Source organism: Gallus gallus, chromosome 1 (genome assembly GCF_016699485.2).
Source record: "Gallus gallus isolate bGalGal1 chromosome 1, bGalGal1.mat.broiler.GRCg7b, whole genome shotgun sequence".
Taxonomy (NCBI): Eukaryota; Metazoa; Chordata; class Aves; order Galliformes; family Phasianidae; genus Gallus; species Gallus gallus.
Window position 1 is genome coordinate 4918939 of NC_052532.1, and position 18206 is coordinate 4937144.

The window sequence follows — 18206 nt, forward strand, 5'->3', positions numbered from 1 at the left end:
TGAAGAGAGGCACAGTAATGCTAGTTTACTTATTGATATTTATTTTGTTTAGGAATGGATCATTTGCTGAAGCAATAAAAGTTGTTCACAGATTGCAACAGTGTATGAATAATTGCTTCTAAATTTAAGCTTTTATACTATAGCAACGTTCATCTTTAGCAGCAAAGGTATAATCGTGGTAAAAATCACTGGATTTTCACTCTGAAATGCTAGCAGACCAAAAGTCTGTGGTATGTTGTTGCTTTGTTACATGTTGTGAGGTGCTAATAGTCTGTTTCGTTACTGACTTTAAATATGGAAATGTCAATTTTGACAGTTTTAAGTAAATATAAAATCATGTTTTTATGAAGTAATTAATCTTGACAGGGTTGATAGTAACTCAAATAAATTATAAATAAATAACAGCTCTGCAGTTTGTTTTGATGAGTTACTGACACCATCACCAACAAAGCTCTACTAATAGGTGATAGCATGATGAGAAAGAACAAGCAGCCCAGAGGAGTTGTGATCATTTTGCATGGGTCCCTAAGCAACCTGATCTAGTGGTTGGCAACCCTGCCCATGGCAGGGGGTTGGAAGTAGATGGGCTTTAAGGTCTCTTCCAACCCAAGCCATTCTATGATTCTGTGACAGGTCTTGTAATTTTAAAGTCCATTGCTGGAGCTAGAAGGAGGGAGAGCTCTTTCTCCATGGTCCTCCACTGTGTTCCAGTGTGCCTTGGGCCTGTAGTGCTTTCTCTGTGCCTCCGTCACTTTGTAAATCAACATGAAGAACAAATCTATTTTCTCAGTGCTTGAGCTGAGGTGGTGTTCCTTTAGGAACATCTTCAAGGTAAAATGGATGTGAGACTTTATGTAATGCTAAAAGTGAGCACCTGCACAAGAACGAGCTTGAGGAATTTCCAAGCACCACTAAGTCACCAAAAGTCAGAAGTCTCCCTTGAGTGGAGTTCATTACCCTCAGGCCGCATGTTGGTCACTCTTTAAAATTCTTATAAAAACAACGAAATTAATTAACCAGTATAAAAATGGGGCATACGTCTCCTGGCAAACATTCAATTAACTTTTTAGTGCTTGCTACTTAATGTTGTGTTTGACCGGCGGAGCATTGCGAACGACTTTCCTTTGAGAGGGAGCTGGGGTGGAACGCGGCGTTGCGCCGGAGTTGGGCTGGTCATCAACATTTTTCCCATGATCTTTGAGTGTGGAGCTGGTTATATTTTACTTATGCATGTGAGATGGAGTTAGCTTTGGGATAGGTCTTTTGTAGGCCAGGGGATGTTTTATTGAGAATATAATTTAGTTAGTTTTGCAATCATAGGCTAGGTTGCAGTGGTTTAGCATGAACTGCCAATTAAAAGCAACTGTATAATACTTCTAATTCCCATGACTAATGGGCTGAAAATATGGAGAGCTCTTTGACCTGGTTTGAATACAAGCTAAAGATGAAATATGTCTTCTCCTGTTAATTTGTGTGCTGAATACGTCAAGATCACATGTCCTACTGTTAAAATAGCAAACTGTGCATGTGTGAATCCCAAATTTCCAGAGAAATTGACTCCTTAACTGAGAGCTGGTGGGATGATGGATGCTTTTTGAGTCATGTGAGAAATACTTGAATAATAGCTGTATACATTTTGTAGAACTTTGTCTTAGCTATTTCTCTATACAGATTCCCTCTATAATCTCTCTAGCCATTAATCTCTTGCTGTTTTAGTAACAAGTGACCACTTACTGAAACAATGGGAAGGGAAAGTTTCTCTGGATTTTTTTTACTGACCATCTTATGTCCTTAAATTGACAGTAAAAATCTCACCAGATGCATTCCGAATGTGAAGGTTCTCATGCTGACCTTTGATTGCTGAATACAATTTTTTATATATATTTTATTTTATTTTATTTTATTTTATTTTATTTTATTTTCTCCACAAAGGGATCATTAATTTTTTTTCATTTGTGGTTAAACCTGTATCTAAATAGCCGAGTTTTGTTGTTCTTGTAGCAGAACAAAATTAAATATCTCTAGGTTAAACTTGAGGCCAGTTGAACTGTTAAATGGTGTATAAATATGCAAGGCGCCTGAGCTTCTATGAAGGAAAGTGCTCGGCTCGTCAAACGCTGGAGTGATTACGTTGCAGGGCAGCAGGAGTTCTGGAAACAGGGGAAATTATCAGAGTACCAGGACAGAATGCAAAGGTCGATCTGCTGAATACAAATAAAGTATTGAGCACCAGGTTCTGCCTCATGGAGCTGGCGCTTTTGGAAATGTTGTGATAAATGCACTGATAAATTCAAGGGAATGAGTGCTATTGCGAAAGCCTGATGAAGGCTAGAAAGTGTCCAGCTAGTAGGAATTGCATTGCTTGGTCAGGCACAATGAAATGAAATAGAATTTGCTTTAGTGAAATTGCATCAAGGATGATTAAGGGTCCTTCTGGGAAAAGGTGGTGATCACTTTTCACTGAAGTCACTTCAGTGACTTCATTGCCCACCCCCATGGGTCTGTTTTGTTTTTTCTCCTTTGCTCCTTTCCTCTAACTTCAATCTCCTCTCCTGATCCCTGTTCCTTCTGTGGAGTGCCTCTGCAAAACCTCCCTGAGGTAGGAAGGGTGGGTTCGAGTGACCAGAGCTCATCAGCAGTGTTCTGAGACATGGAGCCTCTGCTCCTTCTGCAGTTGAGATCTGGATCTGTATTTCATTTCCAACCAAGTCATAGAATCTTTAAGGTTGGAAAAGATCAACCATCAACCCATCCCCACCGTGCGCACTAACCATGTCCCTCTGTGCCACTTCTACCTTTTTCTTGGACTGTGAGTCCACCACCTCCCTGGGCAGCCTGTTCCAATGCCTCACCATGCAGCCTCTGATCCCTAGATGCTAAATCCACCTTTGGTGCAGTATGACAGGTAACAGGATTCTCAGCTTGGCTTGACTGTTCCTTAACTCTTCTCTTCATGCAGAAGGGAGTGCTGAAGGTTAGCTGCCACATTCCCAAATGTTCTTCTTCAGCAGGAAAAAAAAATTATCCCTGGAGTGATGAAGCAGCATGTGCACACAAACCATGGGGCCTCAGAGCTTCCCCTGGGAGGCTCATGTTTTTCTAATTAACAGAACCACTACATCCAGCAAATGATTTTCTAGTGGTTTACAGCAAACAGCACTAGAGCAGCAGTGTTAAAGGGAGGCAGAGCTGTCTGTTGGTCTTGCTTTAATATTTTTGCATTACTTTAAGGGGCCTCATGGGTATAGAGCAATGAATTGTAGGATAATTGGACTCATTCCAGTTGATTTGCATTACATTTTGAAAACTGCTCCAGTCCAGCAGTGCCCAGCTGTGCTCGCCCTGGACATGCTGCCGGTGGAACCATCCTTTATGGTAACACAGACCATACACAGAAATACTTATGCACATGTACAGCCACACGTAACACCCATGGATTACCACGATGGTGGAGCTGCCCCGTGACTTTTCTGCTTCCATCTGATTATTTGGCAGATATTTAAATGATGCTCTGGCAGTGGGAACAGAGATACTCTAAACAAAGAAAAAAAGACATTTTCAAACTCATGCAAGAACCTCTTGACGCTGTAATGGAGTCTGCTTCCTCATGTGTATATATTTTCTTGACATTTTACCTCTTCTGCTGGTGGTTAATATTAGGCTGAGAAGTGTCAGGAATATTTTTCATGCCTACATTTGTTAGAGCAGTGCATGTGCAGAGCTCCATCCGGTCATTTATTCTCTCTTCATTTTTGTAACAATTGTAGCATGAACTAATTATTTTCCCAGCTTGAAATGCATTAGAGTTGTGTTTGATAACTGTTTATTTTATAGCTGCTTTTTTGAAGCACTAACCTAAGCTGAAACTTTTGCATTCCTGTGCTCTGCTCCCTTCAAAGGCACGGAGTAAATGAAGGGTTTTGCGAGGGAAGGAAAGCTTGCTGTGCTTCCTCCTTCTATGTATGGAGCACTGGAACAGGTTGCTCAGAGAAGTGATGGATGCCCTGTCTCTGGGGACATGCAAGGTCAGGCTGGACAGGGCTCTGAGCAACCTGATCTAGCTGTAGGTGTCCCAGTTCAGTGCAGGGGAGTTGGACTAGATGACCTTTAAAGGTCCCTTCCAACTCAGAAGATTCTATGCTTATCCAGGTGAATAGCAAATGCTCCCTCTAACAGGATTATGCATACTCTTTGCTGTCTGGCATGTTCCCTGTATTGCCCAGATGGCATCAGGGGCAGGGTGAGGAGAGAAGCAGAAGGTTTTGGTCAAGCAACCGTCTTGGCTGGATGCATTTCTCCTTGCTTATCCCTGGAATCGGAGCCCTTGCAATGCTACCTTCTCCATGCCACTGACTCCCTTCCAAAGGATTTACTGTTGGCCAGCACGAAGTAACCTCAAATCACCGCAGAGCTGGGAGCTTGCAGCAGAACGAAGACGTGTTAATAAGAAAGGAGTTCCAGTTTCTGACATTTAAATTGGCTCTGTAAATTTGACACCAAGTTTAGCCTCTGAGGTGATAATGCATCAGATTACACTGTGTGGTTGGGTGCTGGTTTGGTGGTTTTTTTTTTTTTTTTTTGTGATGTGTCAGTAAAGCAGAAACTAATATTCTATACTGGCATTTCAGAAGATGTTTCTTTAGAAGGTGCAGCTTTCAGAGAAAGTTTAAAGGCCCTTGGTGTAAACATGACACTTCTGTTAGTTTCAATTTAGGTAGATGTATTTTGTTACAGAAAAAAATGTCAACGTAATATTTTGATTTAAAGTTACATTTTAAACTTTTAGAACGTAAGTAGATGCTCTGTATGGGGTAAAATTAAAATTGAACTTGAAAAAGTTCATTATCTTCATATTCCCTTAGCTTCCTTAATTCCCTGACTTACTCAGGGCTTGAGCAGTGTTTGCTGAGTGCATCGTATGCACACAAAGGGGCAGTTGTTACCCTGTAAAGTTTTGTCTTCGGGCATCAAACAGGATTTGATAGTGCAGGAAGCACTAAACCTTGACTTATTGGCACAGGCTGCCCAGGGAGGTGGTGGAGTCCCTGTCCCCAGAGCTGTTCAAGAGAAAGGTAAATGTGGCACTGAGGGATATGGTTAGTGGGCATGGTGGGGATGGTTTGATGGTTGGATTGGGTGACTTTAGTGGTCTTTTCCAGTGTTGGTGATTCTGTGATCAGATTTATGCAGTAAGGCATTCTGTAACAGAAAATGAGACTCTCGGTTGAACTAATACTTTTCTTGAAAGGGAGTTTGTTTTCTGTAGAAAACTGCCTTTTTGTGGTAAACCAGAAAACTTTTTTTTTTTCTTGTAGGGAAGAGTTCTTCACAGGAAACCGTTTTCAGGCCATCTTTAAAATACACAGATAGCGAAGACCACTTACAGGTTTTTCTCATCATTTGTAAGGCAACTAAATGCGAAGCCATCACCATGATGTGAGCTTTACTGAAAGCAGAAAAGATCCTTGCCTTTTAATGCTTTGCTGATACCCCAGAAGAGGACGAAAAGAAATTAAAATATAAATACCAGGGTATTTTTGCCCAAAAGATTGTAACGTAGAGCTTTACCTGCTCCACTGCCTTCCTGTCTTCTCTCTGAAATTCTGCTTGCTCATCCCATTTTCAGCAGCCTAAAACATTTAAAAATGTGTAGCACGAGAGGAGGGGAAGCAGGAGGAAGTTACATTGACTTTTTCATGGAAAACATGATGCTGTCACCAAACATTGATAAAGCAGCTTTCCAAGCGAGAAAGCGTAGTTTGCATTTGGAAATGCCGCTGTAACACTTCTTGGCTGCCTTGTGCTCTTTTTCCTCCTGGCCGGGGTGAACTTCAGTTTCTTCATCTAGGTGACTGTGCCTTTCCATGTTGGTAAACCAGAGAAAACAGTCTGGGCTGCAAGCTGCATGTAGAGAGAGCAGCTGGAGGAAAATAGAAGGCACTGAGCTGCAGTGCCTGTGAGGTACGACAGCAACGGCTCTAGGATGGTATGTTTGGGGTTTCTTCTTTTCGACGAAGATCAGCTTTGTGTTCCCCATGATGCCAGCTAGTGAACAGTTTGCTAAATTGTATGCTTGCCCTCTAAGCTGCCGCTTAGTATATGTGCAACCTCAGCATTTATTAGTGTTAAAGCAAAACAGCGTCAGCAGGTCCTTTGTCAATGTGATGATGGATCTTTTTGGATTGCCCTGTAAATATTTGTCTCTGCTGAAGGTGGGCTCAGGAGCTACCAGCTAGCATTCCCAAACTCTCCTGGAGAAGCTTATGTCAGTGTATAATAGCAAATGGATAGCTGGGCTAGTGGTTAGCGTGTAGGATTTCTTGATTCCTTGCTTTTTACCTGAATCTCAAGAGCATAATGATTTTCAGACAATTAGTGCTTTTAATTAAAAAAAAAAAAGTATTTGCAATTTTTTATTTCGACAGCCATCTGTTCAGCGGTCTTAGCCCAAACAAGCAAAGTCACATTTCTAATAGGTGAATAAACAAAGTTGTTGATGTTGTTGGCTATTGGCAGTTGCTATAGCAATAGGCTGCTGCAGATTCCCGTATGATGATTCTGGTGTGCGGCTGCTCACCACATCAGTCAGATCAGAGGTGCATCCTCCCTGCTAATGTGAATGATAAAAATATCTCAGCTACGTGTACACCGTACAGTTGGGTTTTCTCAGTAGTAGGAATGGTAGAAGTTTTGTGTGCCTGTGTTTTTCTCTATAGCAGTACAAGGCGTGAATGGATTCCCGGAAGTTTGTTGGATGGGATAAGTCCAGGTGAAGAATTTTTTGTTACGGCATCCACGTGCTTGGTCTGGTTAGTGCTGAAACAACACAACCTTGTGACTGTGCTGGAGGAAAGCCTTTTTGTAGAGTCATTTTAAGGCCATAAGACTGTATTTGAATGGCCATATTCTAAACCTGGAAATAACAACTCTTAGAACATTTCAGTGTGGGCTGTGGTTTTTGGGGGGGCTCTCAGTGTTTTCTTCCTGGATTCCAAGAAGTTTTCCACTAATTCTAAACAGTGTGTTTACAGACTGCCGGTGCTTTATGTTTACCTCTTCATTAAATGATGACTTTGCACGTAGCAAGATCTCCTCCTCCACTATGATGGAAGCGTTTCTGGCTGCTCAGGGAAGCTGTGGCTGCCCCATCCCTGGAGGTGTTCTTGGCCAGCCTGAATGGGGCCCTGGCAGCCTGATCTGGTGCCCAATTTAGTGGCTGGTAATCTTGCCTGCGGGAGGAGGAGGTGGAACTGACTAATCTTTCAGGTCCCTTCCAACCCAAACCATTCTATGATTTCTGGAGTGCTCAGCCCATCCAAATCCAGGCCAGTTGTGGTTATTTCACTGTGGGGTCTTGTACAGAAATGAGGATATTCAGGTATAGCTGATGCCTTGATTCAGACCTCTCCTTCCATGTTCAAATAAACCGTGCCGTGGCTGATCAATAGCAAGTCAGTCTTCCTTAGGCAAGAGGAAATCCTACTAAAAAATCAATTATTAACATGACACAGTAGAAATTCAGGGAAAAGACAGAAAATGAGGCTTAGGGTTTTTGTGGCTGCTGTTTTAATTTGGCCATATACTTTGTAAAATGCCCACAGAGTAAACTGGTCTTTGGCTGTAACGTGAACATGAATTTCGGTTGCTGAACTCCGCATAGATGGGAGACCTGCTTTTGGCTGTGCACAGAGTATAAAATGGTTTGGGGTGGTAGATGAGGAAGTCCTGCCTGTGGAGGAGAGTTTGTGTTGAAATAGATATTTGGAAAAAGAAAAAGAGCAAAGTAACTCCAGCTACAAAGTGAATTGTGTGGCCTTTGTGTGATTGCTTGGCTATAATCTCATTAACTCTTATTTTAATTGAATATGGCCACACACTTAAGGTCTGAAATTTAGGTCTAAATGTTTAAGAAATAATAAAAGATTATTTTGATTAATTGAGGGGTTTGGTTCAGGATCTGCTATGGGAGTACTGCATATTAGGAACAGCTTCTTCTCAGACGGGGTGGTGAGGCATTGGCACAGGCTGCCCAGGGAGCTGGAGTCACCAACCCTGGGGTGTTTAAGCAGTGTGGAGATGTGGCACTGAGGGACATGGTTAGTGGGCATGGTGGGATGGGTTGGCATTTGGACTGGGTGATCTTAGTGATCGTTTCCAACCTTATTGATTCTGTAGTTCTCTGATTCTATTCACTGTGGCCGTTATTGGCTGGTTAAGTTTAACACATGGCACCAAATGGAAACCAAACACCCCTAGGAAACCACTGCACAGAGGGACACCTCCAGGAAGGTGATTCAGAACATTAGGTATCTGAATTAGTTATCAAAGGAAAACTATTGAAGTACTTCTGATTCAGCCTTTTTCCTCCTCATCCTGTTCTTCCCACAGAGGTTTATACAAATCTGCTCACAAAAAAACCCAGTCATCTCCAGTGTTTGTTTTGCTGATTGTTTTGGCCTTAAATACAAAACAATCTACCGTTACTTAAGTTTTTATTTTTTTAATGTGGCTCTTTGTGTATAAGCTGAAGAACCTGGGATTAAAAAACACATAATGTGAATTAAATGCGGCGGTAAGACAGTAAGTGTTTGTGTTACAGCAACAGCATCACAGATTCATTTCCTCTGTATATCTTACTGCAGTTTTGAAAACTGGGAAAGGATTTTTCCAGGTTTTTCTGTATACTTTTCCTGAGGCTTTTGTTTCCAAAGATGTAAATTGAACGGGATGACATTTCCATGCAAAGAGAAGGAATGTTTATTTTAAGAACACACAAGTACCAGCTACAATATCGCTTGTTGACTCCACATTGCCAGAAAGGCTTTGCTTGGAAGATGAATGTGAATTTGAAAAGGACGCTGTCAAAGTAATTGGGCTTTACAACTTTACTTCTATGATCCAAATCTTTGCTTGGACTCCTGTTTTGCCTTTCAAACACGCGGTAGCAACATGTAAGAAAAGGAAATTTGCAGTGTCTTGTGGCCTGCAGGAAGGAATTTTCACTGGGTTTGCAGCATATGATTTTATTTGCTGCATGCTTTGCTGCAGACAGCGTGCTTGTAGAAAAACCAGAAGTGGAAATTAAACATTGTGCTACTGCATATTATGATAATGCAGGGTTTTTCCTGCAGCTGCTGCCATGTCCTGCCTTCCACCAATCTTTTATTCAGTGTTTAGAGATGTAAGATTTGCAGTCCTTCTTGGATTATGTTTTTAATACTACAGTGCTTCCTGCACTCTACTATCCCATTGGGTCTTCTGTGTTTCTAAATATTATATGTGCGTAGAAGGGTTCATAAATAAATGCGTTTCATGTCAGTTTCTGTTCATACACACTGATATGAATGTATATTCTTCAGTGAAGTTTCAGTTCTGCTGCAGATGCAGTGGATTTCTCCCACTTTATCAGTGGCACCATTAGCAGAAATGGAAGTGGAGACTTTTCCAACTAAAGCCAGCTGGGATATCACTGATCAAGATACAGTATAACCCTTGAAAAGGTGGTGTGCGTAGTAAATAGAGCTGTAATGGAGTCGAAATGATGCTTTTCTTGCTGCTTGTTTTTAGGATAGTTCACAAGCTCCTGTAAAAATACACATTTCTTAGATATAAAGATAGTTTTAGGCTGCTTAAACAACAGATGCAAAGGTTGTCATTTGTTCTTTCAGAAGATGCTTAATAATATATTAGAAGTTTGTAGAAGGGGAAATACAGCCCTCTAAGGAAATTTCAAATCGGTGACATCTTTTTGCCTTTTTGTGTTGTACTTTGCATTGCTGTTTATAGACATGGAATCAGACTTCATGGTTTATAAATAGGAATTAAAAAAAAAAAAAAAAAGCCTTCCCCAGACATTGGATTTACGTTTTAAAAAGCAAACGTGCTATAAAGACCCCACTGTTAGCTGTGCAGAAACGAGCATTTGATGATGAGTTTCAAAGGAAGCAGATTAAGTGGTTAGCACACACTGTGGCATTTGGCTGTGTGCAGATTCAAGCAGCAAGTCACAAAGACACAGATAAAATATTGTCAGCGAACCAGCTTTGGTGCATCTGTTTTGATGACAGGGATCTAATTTTGAATTACTCTGACAAATTAGGAATGCGGTTTAATATTTTAGAGTGCCAGGAAGACACAACTACCTGCCTTCACCATCTCCTTTCCAATGCTTATTTTGCATAACCAACTTCCAGTGTCAACTCTAGAAACTAATTTACTTCTCTTTCTAAAATGCATTTTAAAGACCAAAACTGACCTGCATTCAGTACTTACATGTCATCAGTCACCGTGATATCGTAATGTGTGGAGTCTGTTTGCAGATGGGGGAGGTGGTCATGCAGCATCAGGAGACAGAAGTTCTTTCCTAACTATCAGCTGTCATAATGTTCTTGCTGTGAAGATATTCTGAAGCAAGAAAATACTTTTTCCAATTGAATATGTTTTATTAGTGCGTTCTGTCATTGGTCCTGCCTTTCTGACTTGACCAAGTGGATGTTAATAATTTTCAGCGTAAGTTAGTACATGTATGGCTTAGTTTTGTTCCCATTTTTTCCCTTGTTAGTTCTTTTCCATTCTCTCTTCCATCCCAAGTACTTCTTCACAACCCATGCCTGTTGATTTTATACTCTTCTTTGTATGAGGGTGATATAAAGACAGTATGATATCAGCCCTAACAAGTACAGATCCTGTGCTTATTGATTGTGCGTATTACATAGGATCTGTGATTGTAGATCATATATATTTATACGTATGTGTGTATATATTATATATATATACCTAGTATGTATATGTGTACACATGCACATAGCTGTACATCTTTGGCCAGTTTACCTCTCTACTGATGAATATTAAAGCTCTGTGACAAATTCAGACAGCTGCTTTTTTATTTATCATTTTTTTCTGGAAGCAGAAGGAGCGTTCTGTCTGTGCTTACTCAGGTTTTGAGAGGTCTTTGCAGCTCCCCTTGCATTACACATCCATCCCTTCACCTGCGTTCAAGTTGTATCTTACAGTGCCTTCCCCAGCTGCTCCAAGGAGTGAAGGGCACCAAATATTAGCAAACGTAGCTCATTGTACAGCAGACTTCATGTTGAGATAGGAAAAGAAAAAGCTGTTTTCTCTCAAGAAAGAAAGAGTAATATCATTACAGACATAGTTTGTGCATCCCTGCTGCTGCTGTCCTCCACCTACCCTGGACATGAGGTCATTCCTAAGGATTTTGGCCACAGTGAGCACAGAGCCACAAAACCACGTCACTGGCATCTGAAAGTGTTGCCAAGATTACGTAAAACCATTTTGTTCTCTCATCGTTCAGGAAAATTATTTCAACTCTTCTGATATGGTGGCATCCGGAATAAACACGATGGTGTTTCAGAAAGCGTGATAATGCATTGTTTTTATGGGGCAGCGAAGCTCCTGAGGATATGATGGTTTGATTTTGTGCAGTAAACATTTTCAGCATCCCTTTTTTTCTTCTTCTTCTTCCTTCTGTATTTTTCTTGCTTGGTTTAATGCAGCATAACTCCCTCTAAATTTAGTGGGAAGTGTAAACGTATGTAATGGTTTTTCTGTGGTTAGAAAATACATGTAGCATTAAGTTATTAAAGCTTGACTTTAAACTATGTCTTGGGCTAATGATTTTACAGTATAATTGCTTTAGTTAATTTGAAGGCAGGTATACATACAGCTTATTCCATTTTGGCACTATAAAGTTTGCCATTGGTATTATACCTCATTTTTTATATGATTTACATAATTTGTGAAACAGATTTAATATTTTGTGTGTGAGCTAATTAGTTTCTGGTTTAGAGCCTGCATTGTATGTTCATTGGTTTTTTGAACACCTTTTACAGTAGCACAGAAGGTCATTGTTGGATCTAAATTCTTTGTAGAGCAATCAATCCCGATTTAATAAAATAAGTTGCATAATTTTTAATGTAATTAAAATGGGTTCCATGCAATTGTTTTTAGCTGTAAATTTGCTGAATTGGAAGAAATGTAGTAGTGATGTGTTAATTACTGCGATGGGCTCTTTCCCTTGTTATGGTGTAGTTCCAGATTAAGGGACTTCCAATGGGCACAGTTTTATTTGCACTTCAGAGGAGCTCTTCAGGGGTGTCCTATTTTTCCTGCTGGAGGTAATGGAAGAAAATGCTGGAGGCATTCAAGGCCAGGCTGGATGTGGCTCTGGGCAGCCTGGTCTGGTAGTTGGCGACCCTGCACATAACAGGGGGTTGAAACTAGATGGTCACTGTGGTCCTTTTCAACCCAGGCCATTCTATGATTCTATGAAAATGAGCATTTCAAGGAGAATTAAAAAATCTTTCTGCTTTACTTTCAGAAGATTCAATGGTAATGCATCACTTTGACACCATTTGCCAGTACCCACCAGATGACAGCAATACCAGCAGTGATTTCTTGAAAATCCCTTGCATTAAAGCCACAGCACGTGGGGGTGGGTTTGGGTGGTGGGCTAAAGGCTGAAGCAGGGGCACATTCGGGAAGTCCAGCTCCTCCATGCACAATAAGCAACTTACAGTCACACTGCACACCAGGCGAAAAAAGAGTTCTTTTCCTCTGGTATGTGATTCCTACACGAGGGCACATGCTGGCTGTTTTCCTCTCAAAGGAATTGTTTTCTTGGCTGCCGCCATCCCGTGTTTAATAGCACTGTGTAGCTTTAGCGGCTCCTGTCTTATTAGGAGTCTAAACAGTCTCCTGTATCCTTTGTGTCAAAATGAGTGAAAGCTTTGGAAATCGGTTTGGTATTCATTGGGCAGGAAAAGGAGTTCCTCCAAAGAAGCAGCCCCACAGAAGGGGTACTTCTCAAGCGAACAATCTGCATGAACAATTCCTTGCTGGAACTTTTGTATCCATTCCTTGCACTAACTTAAAATGTTAACACGCATGGATCGTCTCCATACACAGATATTTTCAAATTTGGGTTTTATTTGTCTTTTGTACCCCTCTTTTTACCTGTGTCATACATGCCTTTGCGTTTTAGTTTTCTTCGTAGAATAGCTGCACTTGAAGGTAAGTTAATGAGACAGAACCAGAATGCGGGGCAGGTATTTCCCTTCCCTGGTGTCTGTGTGCTGTTAGTAACTAGCTCTGGGGTTAAAAATAATAATAATATCAGCCATGAAGCGATTCTGTATCTTTCAGACCATGAAAAAAATAGGGGGGAAAAAATGAGCTTTTACTGCATTTGCAGTCATTGCTTCTCAGCATAGCATTGTTAGTCCTCTGTAATGCAGTTATACCGGTGGAAGCCTTTATAAAGTATTTGTTGCAGAGTGGGAATCCTGTTTCTGCTACTTTAAACAATTAGATGAAGTGTAATCTCACTTTCTTCCTGTGCAACACCAGACTTTTATTGCTGTCATTTATCAGTTCCAAGATGTAAATAAGACATAAGCTTAGGAGTTGGGCTGGAATAAAACCAGATTGTATTGATTCTTACATGGTGCAAAATGAAACAGAAAATCATCTGCCATCCGCCAGCTGGTCATCGGAGCAATTTTTGAAGAATAAGGAGTGAATATGTACAATATAAATTCCTTATCTTGTTTACTTGAAATACACTCACATTTTGCAAGTCTGAAACCTGATAAACATCTCAACTAATTGTGTGAGATAGTACCTATTATTTTCATGATGGCCTTAAAAATGTGGGATATTGTGGCTTAGGCTAAAAGCAGCTCTGAAGCAAGCAGAAATTTGCAGATGTTCTGACAATTTACTGATGGATGCTTCACAGCAGACAAGAAAAAAACAACAACAAAACAGAAGTTTCACATCACTGACAGCAAAGAACTGAGTGAAGAACTGCAGTTTTGGCCACGCAGCAAGTTAATGATTTTCTTTAAATAAAAAAAAGAAAGAAAGAAAAATCCCATCCCCCAGCACTGTTGGGGAGACAAGACGGCTGCTGATTTCTTAAAGTCTTAAAGTTAGCTGACCTCCTCGCTGAACCCGACTTTAATGTAAACATTTTCTTGAGATGGTTCGTAGCAGGGCCAGCAAATCTGGAGAATATTAGTGGCGCTGTGTTTGCGGGAAGCAGGAATCCCTTGGTAATTCTCAGGAGCTCTTTTCCAAGCCGAGGCAGCCTGAGACACAGTTGTGTTTTCAGTTTTGCAGGATTCGCTGGTAGTGCCCTGTGTATCTTTTTAAAATGTAATTAGTAAGACACATAATTAGGTTTTGCTTTGAAGTAGAGTTTTTTTACTTGCTTCAGCTCCGTTAAAACTCTTATCTCCCTCCCACCATAGGTAAATAACATGATAGCATAATATTCCTGTTGCTTTAATAGTTGGCGTTTTAGCATTGGAATACAAATCCAAACAAAAGCAAAATCAGAGCGCAGCTTCCTTCAGGTCACCTCTGTGCAAGAATATTGAGTTCCTTTCATGCTCCACGCTTAAGTGCAATGCGTGGCTGTTGACTTGACCCCGGTATTTTAAAGAGATGTTGTTGCCTGTTGAAGTGTTTGTTGGTGTTTTGGGATGTTCTCTTATGCTCGTTCTGTTTAACATGAATTGACTGTAAGTATTCATTGTTGTTTGATGATCACTTCAGGTATTTTGCAGACAGCAAGTCAGGTGAATTTCTAAATTTTGCTTACCTGCATGCCATTTACCCTTTACAGGCAAATTGTGCTTATAATGCACTTGGTTGCATTATAAGCAGTTGCAACAACGTGCTGAAACAGAATGTAATCCTTAACACTTAGCTCTTGCTGACTTCCGAGCACTTTCCACCCATGACTTGATCTTCCCAACATCCTGGTGTGCTAGTGGGCATCAATCACATGTGCTTATTGCACCCTAGTGTTCTGTTCCACTGTAACATCTTCATTTTATGTGCACAAAAAAAGTGTTCATAGCCATAATGAACTTCAGGTTCCTGTGCTGTCTGATGTGCTGTCACTGCACTGTGTGCGTTAACCCGTACTCTACATTTTTCGTGTTACCAGTAGGTGCCATTATCACAAGCAGAACTCCCATGAACAGAGCCAAACAGGAACTTTGGCAGAGTCAGAGCAGAACATTACTGACGTTTGTTGGGTTTTCGAGATGAGCTGCACCAATTAATAACTTTTCTCTCATCCTTCTACCCCAGCTCTCCTTATTCCTTTACTTTGTCATACAGTCCTGGGCTCTGGAACAAGGAGTCTCTTCATTTGGTGCTTTGAACACGCTGGATGCTAGTTGGAACATGTGTGACTTCCCAAAATATAAATAATAACGTGAAAGGTTTGTGTTATTGCATAATAATTGGATTGACACGTCTGGCTGTATTTTTTCAGGTTTTGATTTCAGGTATGTTTAATTGGTGTTAAAATTGGCTGTTGTGTATGTTCTTTGTCACGGCTTGTTTAATACCTCGTGTTTGCAGTTGTCCTAGTTTTACCATCTTGAAAGATGGTTTCTATTTAGTTCCTTCCATGTTTTCCACAGTTTGTTTTAAAACCCACAAATTTAGCTGAAGTGTTTGCTTTTTTACTTAAGAATGTTAACTTTAGAAATAAAATATTTCCTGTTTATCAGCAGAAGTGTTTCTTCCCACTCGCTCGCATGATTTCGAAGATGGATTTTTTATTTCCTTCTCTTACAGTGCCTTTCTTGTGCTAAACATAATAAAACCCGAGCGATGATAAAGCTTATTTAACCCAAATATACCTGCCTCACCTCAAATAAATACAAAATAAATTGGGCAAAAGAAAGAGATAATATTTTTGAATCAGTATACAAACATTGCTCTCTGTAAGATATTCATTGTACTGCAGTAAATGGGGAAAATATATTGAATTTATGCACACATGATTGACTTTTCATACAGTGAACCCAGGTTAAACATCTTGAATATGGAATATGAATAGAGCTAACATTTTCATATGAAGCAATAATGAAAATGAACAGAGCTCCATTTCGACTGATAGCAAAGAACATTTGATACTCCAAGGCATAAAATGTGTTTAGTACTTGGGTTTTGTTAAGCTTGACAGAAGCCAGGAAATGGGACAGTACAACCGCAGCATAAAGGCTTCTTCTGTACCTGATGACAGACTCGAGGATGTAACTTGGTAAAAACAATAATGCCACCCGACCGCTCTCCATTCCCTACAGTAAAAGGAGAAGGCATTCAGGGCTGCCTGTCGTCAATGGGTCCGCGTCTGAAAATATCAATCCTTGGGACGTGTGTTTTGTTCCTTTTTGGGAGCCTGGCGCCAGGCTGCAGGGAGAGGGAGGGAGGAGAGAGACGAGAAAAACCTTTTTCCATGCAATTTGCAGGGTGGACGGTGTAAAAAACGGAATGGGGTTTCGTGTGGGTAACAGGAAGGATGCCCCGGTGTTTTCCTTTCAGGCTGAAGCACGTGGTTTGCAAACCAGCAGCATGATATGCTCTGGGTTCCTACCCTTGGTGGCCCTCTCCTCTCCCCTATACTCTCTGATTCCTGGCCTTGAGTCTTTCTGACAGAGGATAACAAGGGCTGCATTTCAGGAGCTCCTTCCTTCCTGCAGTGGTTTCGGTCCCCAGTGAGCTGTCTGTGTTACCATTTGATAGGCAGGATATCAGAAGTCAAAATAGGCAGGTCAGAGAAAAACTGCCCAAAACTTTTTCCCTGCACGCCCACCCTTCTCACTTTGAGCCCAAGTTCAGATTGCTTTCTCTTTGCAGCCCCATAAATGCATTTTTCTTCCTATAAATTCCCTTGTTTACCATCAACTGTCATTGAAGAGTTCACTTCTTATTTGTTTGTAGTGTTTTAAATTAAATATTTAATGGTACCTAAAAACTGACGTAAAGAAAAGCTCAGCACAGCAATTGGGGTTTGACGTATGAGTCTCTCCAGTCTGTGTACAGGCAGCAAAACCTTTGTGAAGAGTCAGAAAGCCATCTGATCAGCCAACATGCAGCCCACAGAGCTCTGAAGGAAAGGTTGGCTTCCATTCAATTAAAATAGGCTCTTAACTGATCCTGCGCAAACCCAGGATGGGTACTTCTTGCTTTTGTTTTTGAGGAGAAAGAGACAAAAATAAACAAACAGAAACCCCTTGGCTTCTAAGCTCCAGGTGTTCTGGGGCTGTGTTTGCCAAAAGGGCATTGTGATGCACGTGGTTTCATTATCACAGGGAGGATTTACATGAAACATATTGAACTTCCCAACTGAACCATAACTAGCCCAGTCCTTAGGACTGACCTAAAATCCCTTGATGTTGTGTATTTGAAATACAAAGGTCTTAGCAGCATTCAGGAGAATGCCCACTTCTGCACTTGACTAAAGGGCACCCATCACCTTCAGCCACTGAGGATTAAGGAAGGTCCTGGGCCACTTATCTTTGCGGTGACTGTTTTCTCTATTTTGGCTTGCATTTCTTTGCAGGTGTCTCTGTATATTTTGCAAGTTCATTGTTGTGAAGGATTCTTCATCCAAGATGCCTTTGAATTTCTGTCAAGTGTCTGGCTGGCAAGCAAGCAGCCTTCTTGAGCAGCCTTCTTGGATCTTTCCTTCTTTGTTCACCTGTAAAACGGGTCTTAAAAAATGCACAGCATACACTGCTACGTTCTGCAAATAAATAGGATATTCTGTCCAGACTCATAGGATGACTTGGGTTGGAAGGGACCTCAAAGATCATCTCATTCCAACCTCCAGCCTTGGACAGGATTTCCAGCCACTAAATCAGGCACTAGATGAGGCTGCCCGTGGCCTCAATATAGAGAACTTGCTGCTGTGTGTTGAGAATGTATGTTAAATCTCCAAGGCACACATGATGTATAAAGGACAGTACAGTTGTGGGTCTTGAATGGAATGAAACTTTTAGTCCACCAAGATCCCAAACCTCATTTAGAAAGTCTTTTGAGAATCCACATGGATTTAAATGAGGAAGTGTGGCAAGGGGAGAAGGCAACCAAAGATTTTGTCTTGCCATCCTTAAACTGATCACTGTTGCCTGCAGCTGTACAACTGTGTTGCTGCCCTGGGGAGCAGCAGCTGCTCCCTTGGTACAGCATCAGCCTTGCTGTGCCCATTCCTGGTTGCAGAAGGAAGATGAAAACAGTTTTGCAATTAGTGCAGTGGGCTGGGATTCAGAATATTGAGGTCAAGCTTGCTTTGTGACCTTACGTAGGTCACTTCCGCCATAAATCAGTATTATTACAGTAATATTTCCTTTGCTTCATCTTAGGTATGCCTTCTGTGT

At 41.0% G+C, this 18206-nt stretch overlaps 1 protein-coding gene across 2 annotated transcripts in view; it reads left to right on the forward strand.

Annotated features, from left to right (window-relative positions):
* TAF3 (TATA-box binding protein associated factor 3) overlaps positions 1-18206 on the forward strand; it is a 113904-nt gene that overhangs the window by 44227 nt on the left and 51471 nt on the right. The gene's annotated exons all lie outside the window — the stretch shown is intronic.